General features: G+C 40.9%; 1 long non-coding RNA gene across 3 annotated transcripts in view; it reads left to right on the forward strand.

The window, feature by feature from the left end:
* Positions 1-16,269: 16,269 nt before the first annotated feature.
* Positions 16,270-22,974, forward strand: part of LOC123377258 — an 81,906-nt gene continuing 75,201 nt past the window's right edge. For all 3 annotated transcript variants that reach the window (XR_006582146.1, XR_006582148.1, XR_006582147.1), the window contains exon 1: positions 16,270-16,959. This is a non-coding gene — a long non-coding RNA (uncharacterized LOC123377258). The remainder of the gene's footprint in view (positions 16,960-22,974) is intronic.

A 22,974-nucleotide genomic window follows, 5' to 3' on the forward strand; every position in this document is an offset into this window, starting at 1 on the left:
ATCAGACATCCTGGCGGATGCAACTTGTAATCATAGCACACCCACCTTTGGCTGGTTCTCTCCTCCAGAGTACCTTGGCTATTTTACAGATTGAAACAAGCAAGTGGGAAGTATAATTGTCTAGCCCCTGTTTTGGTTTGCTCCTTTATTACTAAATACTGCAGCAGTGGTCTGCAGTACTGCAACAACATGATAGTTGTAGTATTTTTACAATTGCACTATTTTAAAATTTATTTTGGTACCTTCAGTGCCCCTCATGCTTGCATGACACCAGGGAGCTCAGATTTAGGTTCTTATGATGTTCCCCTTTACACCAGTTATTCCATCAACTATCCAGCACATTTCTGTCTCCTACTCCTGCCTTCTTTTGTGCTGCTCGTCTACATGAGCTTTCCATGCACATTCCTCCTAAAGGCTCACTTCTTCCACATGGTCAATAAACACCTATCTGAGCCAATAAAAAACCATGCTCAGCTGTGGGACACGTGGCTAGGAACTGATGGCTCTGTTGGTTGTGGACTGCACCTCTAAAGAGACTTTTTCAAAGTGTCTAGCAACCAGATTTTGAAAGACAAGTGAAAATTTCACCTCTACCCCCTGCTGTGTGAGCACAGTCAGGCTTATGCCACATATACCGCCCCCCAGATGCGCTTTTGATGAGAGGACTACAATGGACAAATGTTTCTCAGAAAATGTTTCTTAGGGTAACTGGCAGGTTTTTATTTTGTTCTTAATAAGGCAATTATCAGTACACCTCTCTCCAGTCTGACTGCACTGGAGGTGTTAGCATTGATCATAATGTGGGTAATGGCAGGTCTACCATAGCTGGCTCCAGGGACAATGAATCAGCACATTTCAGATTGCTAGCTGTATCTGTGCAAAGTGCCCAAAAAACAGGCCTGACTTGCTTTCCAAGGGTCCTCGGACATCATATTACCAGTAAATTGAAATGGATCTCCAGCTTGTCTTCAGGTAGTTCCAGTCAAACCCCTGTTGCAAGTATTTTTAAAAAGCACCTATTTCCCTTCCAGGAGCTTCCACACATTGGGCCAACTTCTTGCCTTGATGACACCAGTGGACACGCGGTCCTTTATATTTACCTGCATATCTACCACTGAAGTAATGTATAGATCTCTGTACGCATGCATGTTTAAAATCGTTAAGTTGCCTAGCTTCCCTTTAAATGAGCAGCCTCAGTGGCAGACGGGTGGCTTAAAGCACTGACATTACAGCTGAATGCTTCCCGTGGAACTGTACTCAGCTTGACAATGGAATGCAAACAGGAGGCATGAAATGGAACAAGGGCAATGAAAAGAGAGTCCATCCCCCTCTTCTAAAATGGAGACGTAGACCTAACAGAAAATGGAGTCTGTTGGTTAAATGATTGCTGGCTAGAAGCAAACGCTGCGGCTCACCAATCCCACACTGTGGTTTACCAGCCTCACCCTTTGGACTGCAGCTGGTAGTGACTGACATCAGCACTGTTTAGAATGAAATATTGCCATTTCTTCTGGAACAAAATATCTTCAAGTTCTCTGGAAGCTGGAAATCCCAGGTAGCAGAGGGCGATGCCTTTGAAGAAACAGTCATTTAGTCTGATTACACTGTATTTGGTAATAGGCAGCTATTTCACAGATAAGTCTCATTTGGCATCCACCTGCCATCCTGGCTAAAGCAGAGTAGTTTGTGTGAGGTACTTCTGCTGATTAAACGTTTCACTAAAGATCCACATACAAATGACACTATAACAAAACCCTGACTACCTAGGACCTACTCACAGTTGTCACATTGCTGCACAGAGTGGTCACCACCTGAAACACCACAGAAAGAGCAGGCATGGAATGTAGACCCTTCTGCTCCAAAAGCACAGGCACATGACATTGAATTGCAGGAGAATCTCCTTGAGCTGTTAGCAGTGTAGGGTTTATAATACATTGGAGTAGTTCTGACTGTCATGTGGAAGTCCATGGCAACCATACACACTAGTCCAGGGGTAGGCAACCTATGGCACGCATGCCAAAGGTGGCACACGAGCTGATTTTCAGTGGCACTCACACTACCGGGGTCCTGGCCACTGGTCCAGGGGGCTCTGCATTTTAATTTAATTTTAAATTAAGCTTCTTAAACATTTAAAAAACCTTATTTACTTTACATACAACAATAGTTTAGTTATATATTATAGACTCAGAGAAAGACCTTCTAAAAAGGTTAAAATGCATTATTGGCACGCGAAACCTTAAATTAGAGTGAATAAATGAAGACTCGGCAGACCACTTCTGAAAGGTCGCCGACCCCTGCACTAGTCAGTACTTTACAATAGCAGAAGCAGTCTTAGAGGTGGGCAAACTGGTTAAGAAGCTTTAGGGACATTTTTCTCTACAAAATTCAGTCCTGCCCCTCCATTCCTACTGCTAAATACTTAGTCCATACCCACACGTCTCACTTCAATTACTGCAGCCTCCCACTCTTTCCTATCTCTGATTTGTACATTACAGCCTTCAACACGTTGCACTAAAATTTCTTTCTCATATCAGTGCTCAGACCACATTCCCTCCTCCCCTGCACTCCCTGCACTGACTTCCAATCTCCTTCCATCTGCAATACAAATTCATCCTCCCCTCCTCACTATCCTTGCCCTTCCCCCAAAGCTGATTGCAGGCCTGGTCCTTGCTACGTCTCATCTCCCACTACTTACCTGCTTGTGCCATCTCCTCGCCCCGGTGTTATTTTCCCCTTGACTGAATCTGCCAAGAAGCATGGCTTCTGTGATGTGGAGACAGACTTAGACCCACCAGCTCATTTCACGTAGGACAAACAGCCCTCAGCTGTTAATGACTTTATGTCACTGCTAACTTGCAACTGAATGGTTATAGTGAAACTGACGGAGCCACAAAGATGCCTGGGCAAGGAAGACTATATACCTTAGAGAGCAAAAAACGTTGCATGCATTTTTTAGACCTGTTTTTAGTTGTCCAGCTTCAAATACAATTGTTCTTGGGACAGTAAATAAAGAGCAAAGCTGAAACAAAATCAGCTGTTCTAAAATATAAAGTAAAAGGGGAGGAAGAAGGATTTTGTGGGCAAAATCCTTATGACTGACCTTCTCAAAACATACACTTTGCAAGTAAGTACATCCACATGTGCGACCAAGAGATGTAAACATGTGCTAATTATAGGTTTTGAGAAATGCCACGCTGTACTAGTGATGCTGCATGAACACAGGAAGGGACTACAGTGTCTCCCAGGGATAGATCTAAATTGTTATGTCTAATTTTGGCCTCGCTTGGTTTTCTGAGGTTACTGTTAGCAAGAGGCAGCAGAACTGTGGGTGGAGCAATTCATGGGAGCAGCACTGGCTTCCCTTCTTGGCAGGTCAGCCAGAGAACCCTGCTGTACTGCACGTCACCTAGCATCTCTCGGGCTGCCGTACAGCAGGTGATCAGGTGTGCCAGCTGGATACTGTTCAAGAGAAAATCCTGTGAAATTTACCAGGAAATCTTTAAATAACTTTCCCTTATCCTGTTTGGCTTTCAGTGTTTAGATGATGCAGGGGCAAGCCATGATTTTCCTGCTAAGTCATCTCGTGCCCTTCAGAAGTGTCACAAAATCTCAGCCCTAAATGACCTTTAGCCTGTTCTGTAATGTGCAGCTGAGGGGACTGGAAAAAGGGACATGAAGCTTTACACTCCTACATCGCTATTTCAAATCTGGCCCAGGCAGGTAGTGGCCTAAGTGGTTACCACCTACTAGCTGTAGAATGAGTTGGATCTCAGTCCATTTGCTAGCGGTTATGAGCCCACCTAACAAGTTATTTAGCACCCATTTGTTGGTGGTTTTAGCAGCTCTCTTAAGAACTGGAAGGGGGAGAGAATTAATTCCCTCCTCTCTCCCAAGTAGGTAAGTCCCTATAGGTCAAGGTGGAGGTTCTTGGGGCAGCACTGTGTGTGGGAAGCTTGCATTGCTGTCAAGCCAGTTAAACAGAGACAAAGAGAACGTCAATCTCACCTTATAAGAAGACTACATTCACTCATCAAAATACAAAATTCTGGGAAAGGAGGGCTCTGGTTGTCTGGATGAGCAAGTTACCTCCCTTTTCTGTAGGGTTACCAGGAATTTTTTTTTCTGATTATCAGTTCTAACATTTGTTTTTTAATAAAAGAAAAAAAGACATTTTAAAGGACATTCTCTGGTAGTTTTGGCCCAAAATGTAGAATCTTAAAGTTCCATGAAATAATAGAATTAAAAAAAAAAAAGTTGTGTTTCAATGCAAACAATGCCAAGCATTGCAACACTGGGCTAGGGCAGGACTGCCAGGAAATGAAACAGACTGGAAACTGAGTTGAAACAAGAATGAAGACAAGTTGTCTGCTTTCCTTTCTTTACCTTTTGAATTATTCTTATCTTGCTGCAGCTGCATTCATTGGAAAGACTCAATCAGATTTAAAAATTGTTTTAATAATCTTACCTGTTAGTAACACAGGTAAACACTTTTTTTTGTTTGACAACGTGCTTCACACTGTGAGGTTAAAAAAATATACTTAAAAACACAGTTGCCATTACCTACGTGACTAATAGCACCTGAGATTAGTGAAATAATTGTTCCTTTAAGGTGTTTTAGTTAATTGCATTGCAGTTTGTAAGTGAGCACAGCTGTAGTCACCTGTAGCCATTTGTACTGTATGTGTATGTGTAGCTACCTCTTCTATGATAATCACCCAGAGCACCAGTACAGTCACAGCCTGAGAGAGTCCTTACATTCAGAAAAGTGTATGAGCAAAAAATGACACCTTTGCAGCCACCAGAAGGGGTAGCTCAGTGGTTTGAGCATTGGCCTGCTAAACCCAGGGTTGTGAGTTCAATCCTTGAGGGGGCCACTTAGGGATCTGGGGCAAAAATTTGTCTGGGTACTGGTCCTGCATTGAGCAGGGGGTTCAACTAGAGGACCTACTGCGGTCCTTTCCAACCCTGATATTCTATGACTATACTCCCCATATGTACTCAGATTGGTATGGGTATCTGCTTACTTAACAGACAGAATGTGCTTTAAATTATTTTTTAGCCCTGCAATGCCAGCACAGCTAGGGCATGGGAAAGAGGATTCTTAGTCTAGCTCACACATCAGCAGAATTGTTAATTAAATTCCAATTGCAGGGCCAAATGCTGCCCTGAGACCTTTTTCTTCCCCTTGAAAACAATGGGGATGCCCAGTTGTACATGATGACTGAATTTGGTCAGCAGAATCTCTGTTACTTGGTCATGAGACTTCACTCAGATCCCAGGCTGAGTTTGAAAGGCTAGTAGTTAAGAACATTATTTTACTTGTACATGGAGTGAGTGTGATCTCAAGATAGTGAGAGTAAATAAACATGAAATCCCACTATGCAGTTTTCAGACTAGAACTGCATTTTATATATGTTTTAAAAATAATCTGTATTCATGAATACATCCACATCCTATGGCAAAGACTATCAGACAACCCATGTCAGGTGAGAGGGACCACCTCTTTACCTAGCTGGAGAGATCATGCAGGTAAATGGAATGTACAAACTACCCACAAAAGTACACTCTGGAGAACACTTACTGATTGCTTGCAAAACCAAATAAGTCAGTAGTTCACTAAAGGCTGATATGAAGAAGAAATATACTCTTACAGTTCCTATGTTTAAAGATTATACTTCTATGTACAGGTTTTAAGTCCCCTCTTTGTCATTTTCCTGATTTAATGGTTTGAGTAATCTGTTTCCACCAATGTTCATATAAACATGGACCAGATTACATTTCTGTTTACTAAGCTACAAAGTGAGCATGGAGCTGTCTAAATAGAGACTACAAGGTTCCTCACCCAGAGAGCTTCCAATCTAATTCAGAGACATGGGATGCACCAAATACCATTCAGCTTTAAGGGGATGCAGACATCAAGCCACATTCTGAATTCAGTTACGCTAATGTAAAAGCACTCAATTGACTTCAGTGGGGTAACTCCATATTTACATCTACGTAACTGAAAGCAGAATATGACCAATTAACCTGTGAGAAGATCTCCATTGGCCTCAGCAGGCTGAGATATTTATCTGGCAGTTTATAATTGAGACACCTGCATATTTCACAGGTTTTCTGATACAGAACTGTCTTCTTGGATTGTTACAGATTTTTTTATTCTATTAATAATATTTATGTTATAGTAGTGTCCTCAGCCAGGTCTGCTCAAGAACCAGGATGCTGAACATCTCTGTTTTGCAGCTAAAGGCTGCCCAGGCCTTCTCTGTTCTGACCTCTGCCAGTTCCTACCTGGGACTGTGCACTGAAAAAGAATTCTATCCTTCCACCCCACTTCCCTTTGCACTGTCTTGGGTGATTTTTAGGGAAAAGAGTCCCCAAAGTAGAGAGAGAGTAAAGAACTGTTTCCAGCTCAAGAACAGCAGGCACCACCAAAGTGCCCAAGGATAATCAAACCCTGATGCGAGATAGTGGGCACATTTGCCATGTTCTTTGCTAGATCAGCTTTGGTAGCATTTTCTGCCATGTAGGAAATCTGAGTACACCCCTCAATATGGGCTCATTCTGCAATCTGGCAGGGTCTGGAAGCATCCCAGAATTGGTGCAGGCATGTGGGAATCCATTTACTTTGAGAAACCTGGCTACCAGCAGGTAAAGGGAAATTCAGTGACAGAAACAGGTTGTTTCTAAGAAATTAACTATATATCTGACTATCAGGAGGAGAAGGAGATCACCCCAGAAAAATGTTTCATGGACAGATAAATGGTTAATATAAAAGATACATAAGAAAAACACATAACCCAGAAACAATGCACTTGCTCATGACAGTCCTGAAATAGCAAGTGACAAGGCAACAGAGCCACTCAGCCACAAGTGGTGAGACCCCTCTTTGCAGAAGAGCAGATGTCTCCCTCCTTCTCACCAAGTAAGCCTGCCCATCAGTGTAGTCACACTTCTTGTGTCTGCCACAGGCTCAGAGACTGGCTCCTGCAATCCCAAACCCAAGCCCAATTAAGTTCTGAAGGCTGAAAGTGGGTAAAGTCTCTCCCCATGCCATTGGAGTTTGCAAAGCACAGAAGAAAGAACTCATCCTACCCACAGCATGGCTCCGACCTTCCAGTGTGTTGCTACAGTCCCAGCACTAGAATGTGAGATTGAACTGTAGGGGAAGGGGAGAGTAGTGTTTCACTCTTGCAAGCTCCACCCACAAACCAAATTCTACCCCAAAGGCTCCTAAAAGGAGACGTCACTCATTGTAGATTATACAGATGTTCAAAGTATAATCATGCTCTGCTGCGCTCCTTTGGCTTGCCTCCTCTCTTGGCATTGGCTACCCCTCTGGACTCTGCTAAGCTCCTCAAGCTTCACTACCCTTTGGCAGGGCTTAGGTGCACCACTGGTTCTGCTGGGTTCCTTGAGTGTGCCCCAGGTGCAGATGCCTGTCTGGGCTCATCAAGCTTGATTGCTCATTAGTGGGGTTGGGATGCCATTCAAAGTAGAGTGTGAAGATCTTCATAACCTGATCAGCCTCCTTTCTTGCATGCTTTGATCTTCAGTGAAATAGTTATAATTCAAACAGCAAAACCGTTCATCATTTGACTCCAGAATTAACATCACTTTGGGATCAACAGAGGAAGCTCTCACTTCTCTGAGCTATTGCTTTGGGCAGTCTGCTGACTGAATCCTCCACAAGCTGTTTAAGATTTTCTCGACTGTATTCATTATTTAAAACCATTTCCCAAATAATGTATACAAATTCTGGTCTGTAGACTAATCATGAACAGTTTGTTGTATTTATTATTCACAATGTGACAAAGTTACAGGTCTGCCATTAGATTATTTCATTCTCAAAGTCCTTTCACACAGTTCCACCAAAATGTTCTATTCACCCTCTAACAATCAATACCTCTTGTGATCCAAGCCTTTCCGCTGTGTATAACACATGGTACCTGACTCCTACTGTGTCTAGTGGTATTAGGTAAGCACAAGGGAACACATATGTTCCTTTCTCATTACACTGAGGCTGGAGTGTATTTTAGAGAGTTCAGTATATAGGATCAAATCTAGCCATTGTGTGAACAGGTGAAACTCTACAGAACTCAGTGGCCCACTTATGTCAGGAAGGGGTTTGTCCTATGAGCTCAACACACTCTTCTCAAGGAGACTTCAAACAAACCCAGGGGAAATAAGAGAAACTTTTTGTTTTCATCTTGCTTAATTGTTACCTTATTTTGGGAGGGGGTATTATTACGATAGCAGGTGGAGACACCAACCAAGATCAGGACCCTCTTGTGATAGGCACCGTAAAGACACATAGGACAGGGAAAATTGAAAAAGACAGATGAAGGATAAGAGAAAGGCAGTATCTCTATTTTACAAAGGAGGAAGTTGAGGCACAGATAGATTAATTGACTTGCCCAAAGTCACACAGGAAGTCTGTGGCAGAGCTAAGAATTGTTTTCCTGAATCCCAGCCTTGTGCCTCAACTACAAGACCACCCTTCCACTCTGGACTCAGCAAAAGGACTGTTCAGTCTCTTATACAGAATAGTCAGTAGCTGCTTTTTCTGAATCCTCACTGGAAATGAACCAGTGAAGGAAGAACAAGTAGCATATTGCTTCTGCCGCTGGGTTAAAAATATGCACCTTTTCACATTCATAAATATATCCTCTTTTAGAAAAGGTTGCCTGGGTTATTTTCTGTACGTAAGGGGAACAATGGTGGAAGAAACCCTGGGCTAGAGTGAGCACCTTTTCTTCTAAATGCCTTTATCTTCAGAGGCAAATTGCAGAGTTTGGGCTGTTCTGTGGGAACAATACTTATGAAGATCTTGTTGAACCTCATCTCTGCAGAACAAGGAATAATGGTCTCAAGTTGCAGTGGGGGAGGTTTAGGTTGGATATTAGGAAAAACTATTTCACTAGGAGAGTGGTGAAGCACTGGAATGGGTTACTTAGGGAGGTGGTGGAATCTCCTTCCTTAGAGGTTTTTAAGGTCAGGGTTGACAAAGCCCTGGGTGGGATGATTTAGTTGGGAATTGGTCCTGCTTTGAGCAGGGGATTGGACTAGATGACCTCCTGAGGTCCCTTCCAACCCTCATATTCTATGATCTGAGAGCATTCAGCAGCCGCATAGGTGATTTCACTGGGGTAGAGAACACTTAAATAGTTAGGCTAAGTTTACCTTTAAATAGTGGCCTATTCTCAACTGTTGACAAGAAGGGGTGAATACCAAGGGAGGGAAAATTAGTTTTGTAGTACTAACGAAGCCAATGCAATCAGGGTGGCCCATTTCCAACAGTTGACAAGAAGGTGTGAGTATCAGCAGAGGGAAAATTACTTTTTGTAATGACCCATCCACTCCCAGGCTTTATTCATGTCTAATTTGATGGTGTCCAATTTGCAAATTAATTCCAGTTCTGCAATTTCTCATTGGAGTCTGTTTTTGAAGTTTTTTGTTGTTGAAGAATTGCCACTTTTAAGTCTGTTATTGAGTGTCCAGGGAAACTGAAGTGTTCTCCTACATTTTTTGAATGTCACAATTCTTGATGTCTGATTTGTGTCCATTTATTCTTTTGTGTAGAGACTGTGGTTTGGCCAATTTACATGGCAGAGGAGCATTGCTGGCATATATCACATTGGTAGATGTGCAGGTGAATGAGCCCTTGATGGTGTGGCTGATGTGGTTAGGTCCTATGATGGTGTCCCTTGAATAGATATGCGGACAGAGTTGGCAATGGGGTTTGTTGCAAGGATTGGTTCCTGGGTTAGTGTTTTTGTTGTGTGGTGTGCAGTTGCTGGTGAGTATTTGCTTCAGGTTGGGGGGCTGTCTGTAAGCGAGGACTGGCCTGTCTCTCAAGGTCTGTGAGAGTGAGGGATCATCCTTCAGGATAGGTTGTAGATCCTTGATGATGCACTGGAGAGGTTTTAGTTGGGGGATGCAGGTGATGGCTAGAGGCGTTCTGCTACTTTCTCTGTTGGACCTGTCCTGTAGTAGGTGACTTCTGGGTACCCTTCTGGCTCTGTCAATCTGTTTCTTTACTTCACCAGGTGGGTATTGTAGTTTTAAGAACACTTGATAGAGATCCTATAGGTGTTTGTCTTTCTCTGAAGGATTGGAGCAAATGAGCTTGTATTTTAGAGCTTGGCTGTAGACACTGGAATTAATTTGCAAACTGGACACCATCAAATTGGGCCTGAATAAAGTCTGGGAGTGGATGGGTCACTACAAAAAGTAATTTTCCCTCTGCTGATACTCACACCTTCTTGTCAACTGTTGGAAATGGGCCACCTTGATTGCATTGGCCTTGTTAGTACTACAAAAGTAATTTTCCCCCTCTTGATATTCACCCCTTGTCAACTGTTGAAAAAAAGGCCACTTCCACATTAATTGAATTGGCTCGTTAGCACTGACCCCCCCCCACTTGGTAAGGCAACTCCCATCTTTTCATGTGCTATGTTATATATTCTGCTTACTGTATTTTTCACTCCATTCATCTGATGAAGAGTATTTTAGCCCACAAAAGGTTATGCCCAAATAAATTTGTTAGTCTCTAAGGTGCCACAAGGACTCCTCATTGTTTTTGATGATACGGACTAACACAGCTACCACTTTGAAACCTTTAAATAGTAGTTTTCTGGATTAACAATAACATACGTGGCAGTGGATAGAATCAGGAATATGCTAAACTTACTGTGCCCACCACCAACTGAGGTTTGCTTTCTCTGTAGCAGGGCTTAATCTAACATCCCTGTGTTCCCAATTTAAAGTGTAGTTCAGTAGTTTGAAATATGGAGACAATATACATCAAGGGGAGTTTAGAGCAATGGCCCATGGAGCTCTATAGCCAGGCACATGATTATTCATCTTTAATAGAGGGACTTCCCATGGGGGCACATGTCCCTGTGCACAATCTGCCATCTTGTAACATGAAATACAGTCCTGGATCCTTCCAATTCCACCTGTCCTACAAGGGAAATGTCACTGAGTTATACTGAGTTCCTGTACAACAGACATTTCCTTCTGGTAAGAGAGGCAGAATGATAAAGTACCAGGACTGCCTTCCCCTGAGGCTAATTCCTGATGGAAAAGCATTGCCGCCACAATACACCACCACAATCGGCACCCATTGGTAGTTGCAGCAGAGGCACAAAGGACACAAGAAGCATGGACACCCAGCCTCCCTCTCATCCCTAGACTCGCCCACTGGATGCCCAGGACAAAGGCCTGTTGGCAGGACAATGTGGGGTAGTGGGCACTGCCTATTTTGCACCTATTCTTTGGTAAAAACAGCATGTTGACACTCCAGGACTAGTATGTCCACCAGCTGCAAATAAAAGAAACTGCCTGTGTCTAAAGGGAACAGGCCCTCAGCCTGACAGACATACTAAATGACCCAGTCTTTTCTATGTGACGTACCAATAAATAAGATTTGAGAAATATTTTGTGTGTTAATGTTCACGGGCTAGTTACAGTTTTTCAGGACATCAATCCTCAAAATATGGAAGAAAAAATACCGCAGTGAACTGTCTTGTGTGTGCATGTGCACACCACACTGCCCTCTACTGAATAGAATCCGCATTGCTCAACTCTGTGTCATAGGCCTTCTGACTAGCAGACAAAGGAGATTCTCCTTTATCTTAATTGCTAGGCAGCAGCAGCATGTGAAATTCTGGGAGGCCACAGGATGCAGCACAAATTTCCTGAGTGGGTCTTCCAAAGACAACAGCTTGAGCTAAAGAGCCAAGCTCTCTAGCTGAGATCTTTAAGAAACTCATCCTTTGTGGATTGGGCACAGAGGATGGCACATAACACACTGACCGGAAGGTTACAGACTTCCCTCTGGAGAGAAGGAAGCTCATTCTGTGCAGCTGAGGCACACAACAGTTCAAAGTCCCTCCTGAGCCACATGTCAGGCAACTCAATTTCCCAGGAAAAAGGAGGGAAGGGATCTATTTGATGTAGTTCTGCCCTTAAAGAAGAGTCCTATCAAATTTTACAGGGATGAAACCAATAAAACTATACTATTGAAATATTTCTTAATACCTACAGAGCTTCAAAGAAAGATCATTGCTATAGATTTTGTTTAAACCGTCCTAAAGATAACAGGTGTAGCTTTTCTTTGTTTTACACTTTACAAATTCAGGTGTTGTCTAGGCTGGAAAACTGAGGACTGGAAAACTAGTGACATAGTGATTTCACAAAAGACAAAGTAAATGTTGAACAATAAAGAGGGGAAATGAGTTTTAGTCCCATTGTTTAAAGTTCTTTAATTCTTTGGGTTTAACACCTATTTAACATTAATGACGAATTAACATTGTAGCTAAAGGAGGTCAGTTAAAATTCATCCCTTCAGTTAAGGGATTAGAACTCAAAATATCCCTGAGAGCTCCTCATGTCGTATGAAAGTGTGTTAGATTGTGTGAGCTAGCTCACTCCAACCAACACCTGCTATATAACTGTACCCAGGTCAAAGCAAGTTAGACTTTGACATGTGTAAAACTTAGATTTTAGCTCAACCACCTTAGCAGGAGATAAAGAATGACTAGACCTTCCCTTCCCTGGAGTTCTAGAAGGCTTTAGTTAGATCTAGCAACAGTCTGACATCAGACCTTTAAATCCTAGTTTAGACAAGGCCACAGAGCTCAAAGGCAAAGGAATTCAAGTATCTGATATTTCTAAGGTTTAAAAAAAAAGCAGAAAAATAATTTTAAAAGTGTCCAGGCCTTCTTCATAAATAAGAAAATACGGTGAATGCTCAGTATTTCAAAAATCATCCCTTCAAACAACTTTTCAGAACCCACCCCTTGGACAAAGCAATTGTGCAGGTATTGCAGACCCCCATTTAACAAATGAAGCCACACAGGACCCAGCTTGCAAAATTATTTTTCCTTCAGGAGCTCCAAGAGTTATTTTACTCTATGCCAAGATTTTCAAAAGTGATTATTGAGGGCAGATGTCTCCGTTCTTGGATGCCCAAATTGAGACAACTTAAGAGGGTTTAATTTTTAGAAAGGAATGAGCACTCGCCCTCTGAAAATCAGGACCCTTTGAGGTGCCTTAATTTTAACCCCCAAAAACATAGGCACCCTCAATCACTGGTCACTGCTGAAGACCTTGGCCTAAGTACCTGGGGAACCAGGCATCAGTAGAAGCGCTAATGTTTTAAGAACTTAGGTGGGGATAAAACTTCATGTCCCCTCCAGTCTTTTACAGGAAACTATTTCCCTTCCACAGTAAATGGCACAAGGAGCCCCAAACACCAGCAGGGGTTTTGTGATTTAATTTCTGAGATCTCCTATAAGTTTATGTAGTAACATAAGCTGCTCAAAACTAGAAGAAGGGACCAGTCTTAGAAGGGAAGAGATTATCAGAATTACCTACATGCTCAGTAAAGCACTAAGCGTTCCTGAGGACTCATGGATAGAGTCAGAGACTCCATTTGCAGGTTCTGTTCCAAGGTAGCCCTAGACAGCTTGCTCAGCTGATATGCCTTGCTGTTGAGTCAGCAGAATATGGAAAAGAGGAGTTTCCTCCTATACCTCTCCATTTGTATTTATTTGACTGAGAGTTTTGAGGAGAACAGTCAAAATAGGGAACTTTTGAAAGGAGTAAATCCCCATCTTGAAATAGAATGATGTATTTAATCAGTTTGCTTGCCTGTGCTGCAAAGCATTGTGGGAGCTGGAGGTTATAAAGCTTCTGCTCAAGGAAGGGGGTGGCAGCATTATGAGCTAGGGCATAGGGGGAGAAAGTGCTTAGAGGCTGGGTTGCTGAAAACAGAGACAAGAAAGTCTTATGTTTCCTTTGTGTTTGGTTTTGATGTGGAAATAACCCTGCTAATGATAGTCTAAGGCAAATTAGTACCAGCTGGGAGAAGGGGAGGAGGAACTTTCTAGGTCTTTTCTATGATGCCTCAGACATCTTTATTTTTTAGCTAAGGGGCTCCATTTTATCACTAAAGGCCTTCAGCTCCCAGCTCTCACCTTTGAACTGTCAAACACTCAGCCCTGTTTCAAAACACACTGACTCATGAAGAAAGATTTGACACTCACCTTTGTATAGCTTGGCTAGCTAGTGACCAAGTGAGGTAAGGGAGCACTATTAAAGCATCATGAAAGGACAGTTATTTGGGGGAGTCTAAAGGGACTGATATAATGAAATGAAGCAAAGCAAATTTAGACCTAGTATCAGGGAAATGTTGGTGCTGGTGAAGTTGGCTCGGGAAGCTGTGGAAAACTCAAGGGAAGCGTTTAGAACCAGACACAACATTTGAAAGCCTGCCATGAGGAATGCTGCTGCATGGTGGAGTTGTGATCAAATAGGGTTTGTTTCATCCCTAATATCTATTATATATACATTCACTGTTGCCCTTCTCACAGTGTTCAAGGGTCTGTAAAACTCCACATGTTGTCTATGAACAGGATGGTGAATCCTGCAACAGGGGATCTCCTGTGGTTTGAACTGCAGACCTCTTTGGCTTTAAGCCCTAGTCCTACCAGGCAAACCGCAGAAGCCCTTGCACCTCACAAGCTTCACCATTAGATGTCTCTGTGACACACTGTTATTCATTATCACTTCACTCAGCCCTACACTTTACATTGGGAGCAGGGCTGGGACAGTTATTGCATTGGTTTGAGTTCCTTTTTTAGCAGCATACAACCCTGTGGTGACAGACACTTTAGAAATGCCGAGAGGTTAGAAGGAGACTTGTAGAGTGGATCTTTGAAATGTTCTGCTGCTCCATTGCGTGGTTCAGGAGACTGTTTTCCAGTCCCAAATGTTCCTGAAATATGATCTTTGAAGATCAAATGCAATTTGCCTATGTTAATGAGTGAATCTCTTGGTGTAGTGTTTTGAATGTGTAAAGTGCTGAAAAAGAAGATTACTGTAGCCATTGTCCATCCACCTCTCAAATTTAATATATTTGAGCTAGATGTATTGCATCTAGTGACTGCCTTGAGTATAGGATGATGATGAGTCTCCCTGTCCTAATGGGAGTTCAGTGAGGAATTAGTCTCAAAGATATAGTCCATCCTTGGTGGGAAGGAGAGATGCTGGGTCTGCTATATGCAGTGGCAGTATGGGAGGCAGGTATAGGACTTTCCCCATAATCACCATCAGGAAATTTGCAGCTTCTGTGCATGAGGGAGCAGTCTCTGTATTCTCATGAGTGCTGGAACCCTGGCTGTCCTGGGAAAATGCATAGCGTGCATGAGTTGGGGAAGTCTAACTTGTGGTGGACCTAGATAGCTGTCAAGTTTACAAGAAGCTATTAACTTACTATAAATGCAGAAAGTCTTTTAGAAAATGTTTAGTATAATATCCGCTTTAGCCATGAAGTTGCATAAGAATCCATCTCCCACCCCCTAGATTGCTGCATTTCTATGACAGGTGATTAATCATTATAGTAATATTTATATACCTGCAACTCCTTTCTAACAATCTCAAAGCAATATAGATATACAAATTATTTAAGCTCCATGACAGCCCTATGAGGTAGATTTTATAATACCCATGTCAGAGTTGGGAACAGAACTCCAAACTCCTGAGTTTCAGTTCCTTATTCTAATCATGTATAACTACTAGACAACAACACATGACATGATTCTTGTGGGTGTATTTTATAAACATACCCCCCAGCAAACTAGTCTGTGAGTGCTGTAGAATCTTTCAAAATGAAAAACACTCTACAATATATTATTAATTTATAGTAGTGCCATAGGGTGTACATAGAAGTGAAAGGTGTAATTATTATGTTATCAATGAAACAAACGTTTCCATAGCTAACACACAAATTATGGATCTATTATGGATCTAGATTTCAGTAGTGATCTATTAGCTATAGAACTACATACCCTTCAATGACAACACATTAGCGAGGGATCAGCATTCATTTGCATGGTGAGACATTAGCTGTAGAATTTGTTCAGCGGCAGTGGGCTAGCTAAAATATAAGTCAGCATGGCTTTTTACAGCAGCTTTTTATTCTATGAAAAATATAGAAAACAAATTCCCATTAAGCATTACATATAAATAAAAGAAAATTTAGAGAAATAGTTATAAAAGTCAGCAACATTATAGTTAACATAAGTAGCCTGAGTAGATTTTGACCTTACTATAACCCTACTGTGCACCTCAGTAACTAGGAATATATTTCCATAACTCTGCAGTTTCTTGCTTTCATGTATTTTTATTAGAGCACTGCTATTTAAATAAGAGCATGTGTGTATATATATTCACATGCATATCCAACTTGTAAAATAATTTGTGAATAAGATTTGCTGAGCATAAGATAAGAGCTCTGTTATTATTTATCTGCTGCAGTAACACGATAGCATAATTCAAAGAGAGGCACATTCATTTTATTCCTTATGCCTTTGTGCCATTCACCTTGGAGAAAATAAGATAGAAGACTTTGGTGGTATAAAAATAGCACAAGCTATGGAGTAGATGGTTGGAATTTAAACTTAGGACACTGTATTTGATCCCATTCTATTTTTTTTTATTACCCAGTCTTGCTCTGTAAATTGCAGTCCAAGTAGGATCAGAATAGTTGAAATGGTTTGTCAGTGAAGTCACTGCCAGAATGGCCACTCCATGGAATTTGTTCCTAATGAGATTATTAAGCCTGTGTTTACTCTGTGGACTCCGAATCACTGATGTAAACTAATACATTGTTATTTTGCTGCCAAGATTGCATCAGTTCATTTTCTTTTCTGACAGATTAAATCTGATGCGGCAGCCGTCCCCGTCCCCCCGCAGGAATGTACAGCCAGGGTGTATGGTACAGGATGTTTAGAGCTGCAAGAGGCTGTCTTCTTGAGGAAGGGAAATGCCCTGGGGAAATGGCCTTTACCAAATTGCCAGCGAAGTGAGTGCTTCATAATAATCAGAGGTTGGCTCTAACCAAAACCTTGGACTTTGGAATAACTGAATTTGGAATAAATGCAAACTTAGCAGGTTAGGCCTATGTCTGATCATTAAAATAGTAAATATGTTGTTATTTTTATCCCACAGAAATCTCATATAAGACCACACTGGGTTTGCTGTGTCAGTGCTGTTGGATTCTGCATGACCCAAACGTCAAGTAGAAAACCCAGCTGTGGTTTAGTACATTTCATTTTTAAATAAAGCTTAAGGAGTTTTAGCTTCACAGCTTCTACCTGCAAGAATAATTTCATCCACCACTGAAGTGGAGGCATCTATAGATGAAAAGGCTGTGTAAGAGCTGTGTATTATTATTATGGGGAGGAATGAAAATTGCACAATGACACTACACAGCAATTTAGACTCGGAAGTGAAGAAAGATGCTGTCTCCAATTAAAACCCACGGGGAAGGAAAATATAATTACTCAATCAGAAATTTGGCTAGGACACAGAGTTTAACATCCCTATTCTTCCCAAAATGGCCATGGGATTTTAAATGATAATTGATCACTGCTGGTTTTATGTCTTATCCAAAAGATGACACAGCACAGGGCTCCTTAACACTATACTGGACTTTGCTTTAGCATGAAGAACATACCAGATCAGACCTATGGTCCACCGTTCCAGTACCCTATGTCTGACAATGACTGGAACAAGATTCTTCAGAAAAGCATGCAAAAAAAACCCCATGATGAACCAGGATGTGGTCAACTACCCATAGAAGAAATCGTTTCATTATTCCCAGGCAGTTAGTGGCTGGTTTATGCCCTGAGAGGGTTTATATTCCATATATTTTTTTCTTTAACTTTTACTAATATAACTGTAGATATTCTCATTATTCACATAAATATCCTTTTTTTGATCCTGCTAATGTTTGGGCCTCAAGAATATGATGGGACACTGAGTTCTGCAGGTTATTTATGCATTGTGTGAAAACCTATTTCCTTTTACCAGTGTTACATTTGTTGTGTGCAGTTTCATTGCAGTATGAGAAGAGTGAATAGGAGTGATGATGTTGGGAATCATTAAGAAAGGGATACATAATAAGACAGAAAATATCATATTGCCTCTATATAAATCCATGGTACGCCCACATCTTGAATACTGTATGCAGATGTGGTCGCCCCATCTCTAAAAAGATATATTGGAACTGGAAAAGGTTTGGAAAAGGACAACAAAAATGATTAGGGGTATGGAATGGCTTCCATATGAAGAGTGATTAATAAGACTGGGACTTTTCAGCTTGGAAAAGAGACGACTAAGAGGGGATATGATAGATGTCTATAAAATCATGACTGGTGTGGAGAAAGTAAATAAGAAAGTGTTAATCACTCCTTCTCATAACACAAGAACTAGGGGCCACAAAATTAAATGAATAGGTAGCAGGTTTAAAACAAACAAAAGGAAGTATTTTTTCACACGATGCACAGTCAACCTGTGGAACTCCTTGCCAGAGGATGTTGTGAAGGTGAAGACTATAGCAGGGTTCAAAAAAGAACTAGATTAGTTCATAGAAGATAGGTCCATTTATAGCTATTAGCCAGGATGGGCAAGGATGGTGTCCCTAGCCTCTGTTTGCCAGAAGCTGGGAATGGGCGTCAGGGGATGGATCACTTGATTACCTGTTGTGTTCATTCCTTCTGTGGCACCTGGTGTTGGCCACTGTCGGAAGACAGGATACTAAGCTAGATGGACCTTTGGTCTGATCCAGTATGGCCGTTCTTATGGTTTTATGAGTGCCAATTTTTGCACTATTCATTCCTTTATAGATTTCTACCATGTACCCATTTTATTCATCTCCTCTCTAAGCTATGTAGTCCTGCCCTAATCTTTTTAATAAAGAATGCGGTTTCTAAGGGAACAGTACTTCTTGCTGAATCACCCATACTACTTTTTGTAGGTTGGTGTTTTCCTTGAGAGGTTGGCTTATATATATACACAAAATCCAAAGAATTAAAGAGCAATGTTAGTGTCTGTACAACATATCAGCATTATGTTCTGGGTCATGGCAGATTTATTCAGTCATCTATACAACTGGTTTATGCTTTAACCAGGATTGATTTGGTCCATTAGGTATTAATTTGTTTTGCATCCTTGGAGGATGTTTCACTGTCAGTGAAGGATGAATGGAGATTTTGCCTATTAGAAATTTATTCTTTAGGCCAGTTTATTCTTAACTCAATAAATGTTATCTCACAGGAGCTAAAATTCCTGTAGCTTTATTGGAGAATCAAATTTACATCAAAACACAGCCACAGATGATTTGTCTTACTTAATATTTTGTGTACAGACCTGGTTACGTGGACATAGCAAAATAAAGGCCCTTGGTGTGATGTGGTTGTCAAATAATAACTCAAGATGGAATCAGCATCTCATCACAGGTAGCAACAATCAGTGCTAGTGTAACTCCAAGGATTTTAGCAGTTAACACCAGAGCTAAGTTTGGCAAATTGTGTTGTAAGGCAGATAGTTTTCTCCACTTGTTATTTGACTGAAAATAATCTCTGTATCATCAGTGTAATTGTTTTCTCTAAGACTGAAGTAGGAAACAATTATTGCATTTTTGTACCATGGTCCCTAGTGGACATAATGTTTTTTATGTGCATACAGTTTAATTGTGGTGAGACTAATAGGCAGGAGAAGGAGATATAATAATGGATAACATGTTTTTATAAAACTCTTCAGGCAAGCATGATTGAATCTATTAACCACAGGGAAGCCATATGAAATGACTGCTCTGAAAATTAGAGGGAAAACAGAACATAGAAACAGAGAAATGTAGGACTGGATGAGACCTTGAGATGTCATCTACTCCAGCCCCCTGTGCTGAGACCATCCCTAACAGGTGTTTGTCCAACCTGTCTTTAAAAATTTACAATCCACAGCCTCCCTTGGAAGCTTTTAACTGTCCTTATAGTTATAAAGGTTTCCTATTGTTTAGGAAAGAAATTAAACCTCTCTCCTTGCCCTGTCTTCAGTGGACATGGAGAACAATTGATCACAGTCCTCCTTATAACAGGCCTTAATATATTTGAAGACTGTTATCAGGTGCCCCCTCAGTCTTCTTTTCTCAGACAGGCCCACAGGTCAAGTTTTCTAAACCTTTTATTATTTTTGTTCCTCTCCATGTTCTGGGGTTGAAGGCAGTTTGTGCATGAGTATAAAAATTTTCAATGATGTGGCCTCTTAGAATGACTGTAAATAGGTGTCCCATCATTGGCCCTTGTGGTGCTCTGTACTGAATTGATCGACAGGATAACTGGGTTCAATGTATGATTCCTACTTTACCTGAAGAGACAGTGTGTTCAACCTCTGTGGGGAAATAGCCTCCTGTTTCTTGGCAGTGATCACTTCCGCTGATCAAGGCACATTGATGGACTCCAAACAGAGTTCTATTTCATCCTCCTTCACCAGAAGGAATGGGGTCTACATTGCAAAGACATCTAGGATGGAGAAAGGATTAAAGTCGGGCAGACAAGAATGCTTGGAATTCCATCAGAAAGAAATCTCTCAGAAAAAAACCCACCAAAACATTACAACATTACACCAAAACATCCTTCATCATCATCCGATGCTACATGCACAGCTCTTCTAGTTGTTATGAAGTGGGTGGCTGAAGATGTAGTAGTTACAGGGAGCAGGTGGCCCAGTCTGCACTGTTGCTGGAAGCTCTGCTGCTTCAGAAAGTTCTTGTTTGAGCCAACATCCTGTATGTAACGTCAGCAGGTGTTCTTCACAAAAAGTATTATATATTTCCACTTTCTCTGCTCATGTTTAATCCCTGTTTTTCTGACCTGCCTAGAGTTGCATAGGATTGTGTCATTGGGTAATATTTTATATTTATGATAGATTTGGTACGTCTCACTGGTCTTTAGAATCCCTTAGGACCAATCCATCTATTTTCTTTTCCCACTCAAACATACAGATCGCTATGCTAAAATATCTGATGAAAGCTAAGACACTCTGAATTAAGTCTTGTACATCTAAGTTCCTTCACACACACTTGTGCTTGTATGATTTTTCAGGAAGCAATATCCAGCTCAGAAACACCCCCAATCTGAGGAACAGAATACGTGAGCACAGTGGGTGAATTAAAGACTGAAGGCCATATTGTTTTCTCACTTACACCAGTAATTAATTTTCTCAGGTAAAATTGACTTAAGAAACTGGCTAAGTAAATAAAAACATAGGATGTGAATCTCCTCTCATTTACAGTTACTCCATTGACTTTAGATGAGCTACTCCTGATCCACATTTGTGTAAATCAGAGGAGAATTAAATCTTGACCTTTTACTGGTTTAATCCAAATTCTTAACTCTGTTTTATCTGAGTAAATTTCTTCTCTTAAATGGTACTTTAAAGTTAGTTTTTAAAAGAAGGAGAAATAGACCAGGGAAGCAATCTTTGCTGGAGGGGAGATGAGAATTTATGAAAGCTGAATTATTTATCTTACTCTGTATGATATACTAAGAGAGCTCCATCTGAAAAGCAGCCACCTTCCCAAATGGAATGGTAAATAAAAATCCTTTTACAAGTCTAGTGCTTTCCAAACACGAATGTATTGAATCGCAATACATGCCAGTGAGGCAAGGAAGTAGTAATATCCCTTTATTAAAAATTGCAACTATATCCCTATTTTAATGTGTGATACCTCACATCAATCCTTTCACATAGATAAGAATTATTACCTTATTTAAAGATTTTTATTTTATTTATTTTTAGAATATATTTGAGGCTGAAAAAGGTTAAGGCCAAACTTTTTATATCATCTGCAAATCTTGTCACCTCACTGTTTACACCTTTTTCCATTTAATTTTTTAATACATTGAATAACACAGGTCCCAGCATAGATCCATGAGATCTGACCGTTTATTCCAACTCTTTGTTTCCTATCTTTCAACCAGTTACTGATTCATGAGAGGATCTTCCTTCTATCCCATGATTGCTTAGTATGCTCAAGAGCCTTTTGTGTGGGACCTTTTCAAGGGCTTTCCGAAATCCAGGTACACTGTATCTACGGTGGTGGGTTTCTTTGCACTTTTCCCTCATCAAAGATGCTGAATTTAATTACATTAGGGCCACTATTACCAAGTATTTCAGCTATATTCACCTTCTGGACCAGATCCTGTGCTTTACTTAGGACCACTTATAAAGCGTACCATATAATCTTTACTTACCATGAGGTCCTTAGTTTTATAATTCTTTCAAATGAGTTGGAATGGTTAAGAAGATTTAAAAAAAATATCAGAGGATAGTGGAGATCTTTCTTGCATTACTCACTATAAATGGAAAGAATGCAACATTGTACCTGTCTTAGGTGGAAGAAAACCCTGTTTATGAGGTGCATTAGAATCAACTGCTGGAATATATCTTTTTCTTGTGAAAATATGTCCCTTACATAATTCCATCAGGCTGTTTTTGTTGTTGTTGTTATATAAATACCATCAAAGTCATTGCTGCAATTGGGTGTTTTGCTTCATGAAGGCCAATCAGAGGGAAAAAAAATAATTTTCATCTGGGATCCCCTAGTTTTTTCCAAATTGAGCTTCTCATTTGTAACAACGTTAGAATGGAAATATCATATAATTTGCAGTGTGGAGTCTGGTCCAGCGATGCTTATGGGATTCAGAACTGGAAAGAGATAGGGATAATAAACAGGATATAAGTAGCATGGCCATTTCCTTAATTGTTCCTTGCCCACTGCAGGGGATTTTGATTTCTACACATCAAGATAATGAGGTTGAGAGCATTTCTGATGATTATCAAATAATTAATGAAGTCGTGGCACAAACAGGTGCAGAGGTTTCTGCAGACTGTGCTCCTGGAACACTGCCAAAGTTTACATGACATCTCAGCAGAGGTAGCAAAATGGCCACTACCCACTTTGCCCAATAGACTTGTCTCATAATATATCTCTTATTATCTTCTTCATTGCCATCTTTGGACCAAACACTCATCACAAAGAAGCCCCACATGCTAGGCAGGAGGGGTACTCATGTTGAATGAACAAGACAGGCAGTCATGTTAGGCTACATATATATTTTGAAA

Source organism: Mauremys mutica, chromosome 9 (genome assembly GCF_020497125.1).
Source record: "Mauremys mutica isolate MM-2020 ecotype Southern chromosome 9, ASM2049712v1, whole genome shotgun sequence".
In the NCBI taxonomy this organism is placed as follows: domain Eukaryota; kingdom Metazoa; phylum Chordata; order Testudines; family Geoemydidae; genus Mauremys; species Mauremys mutica.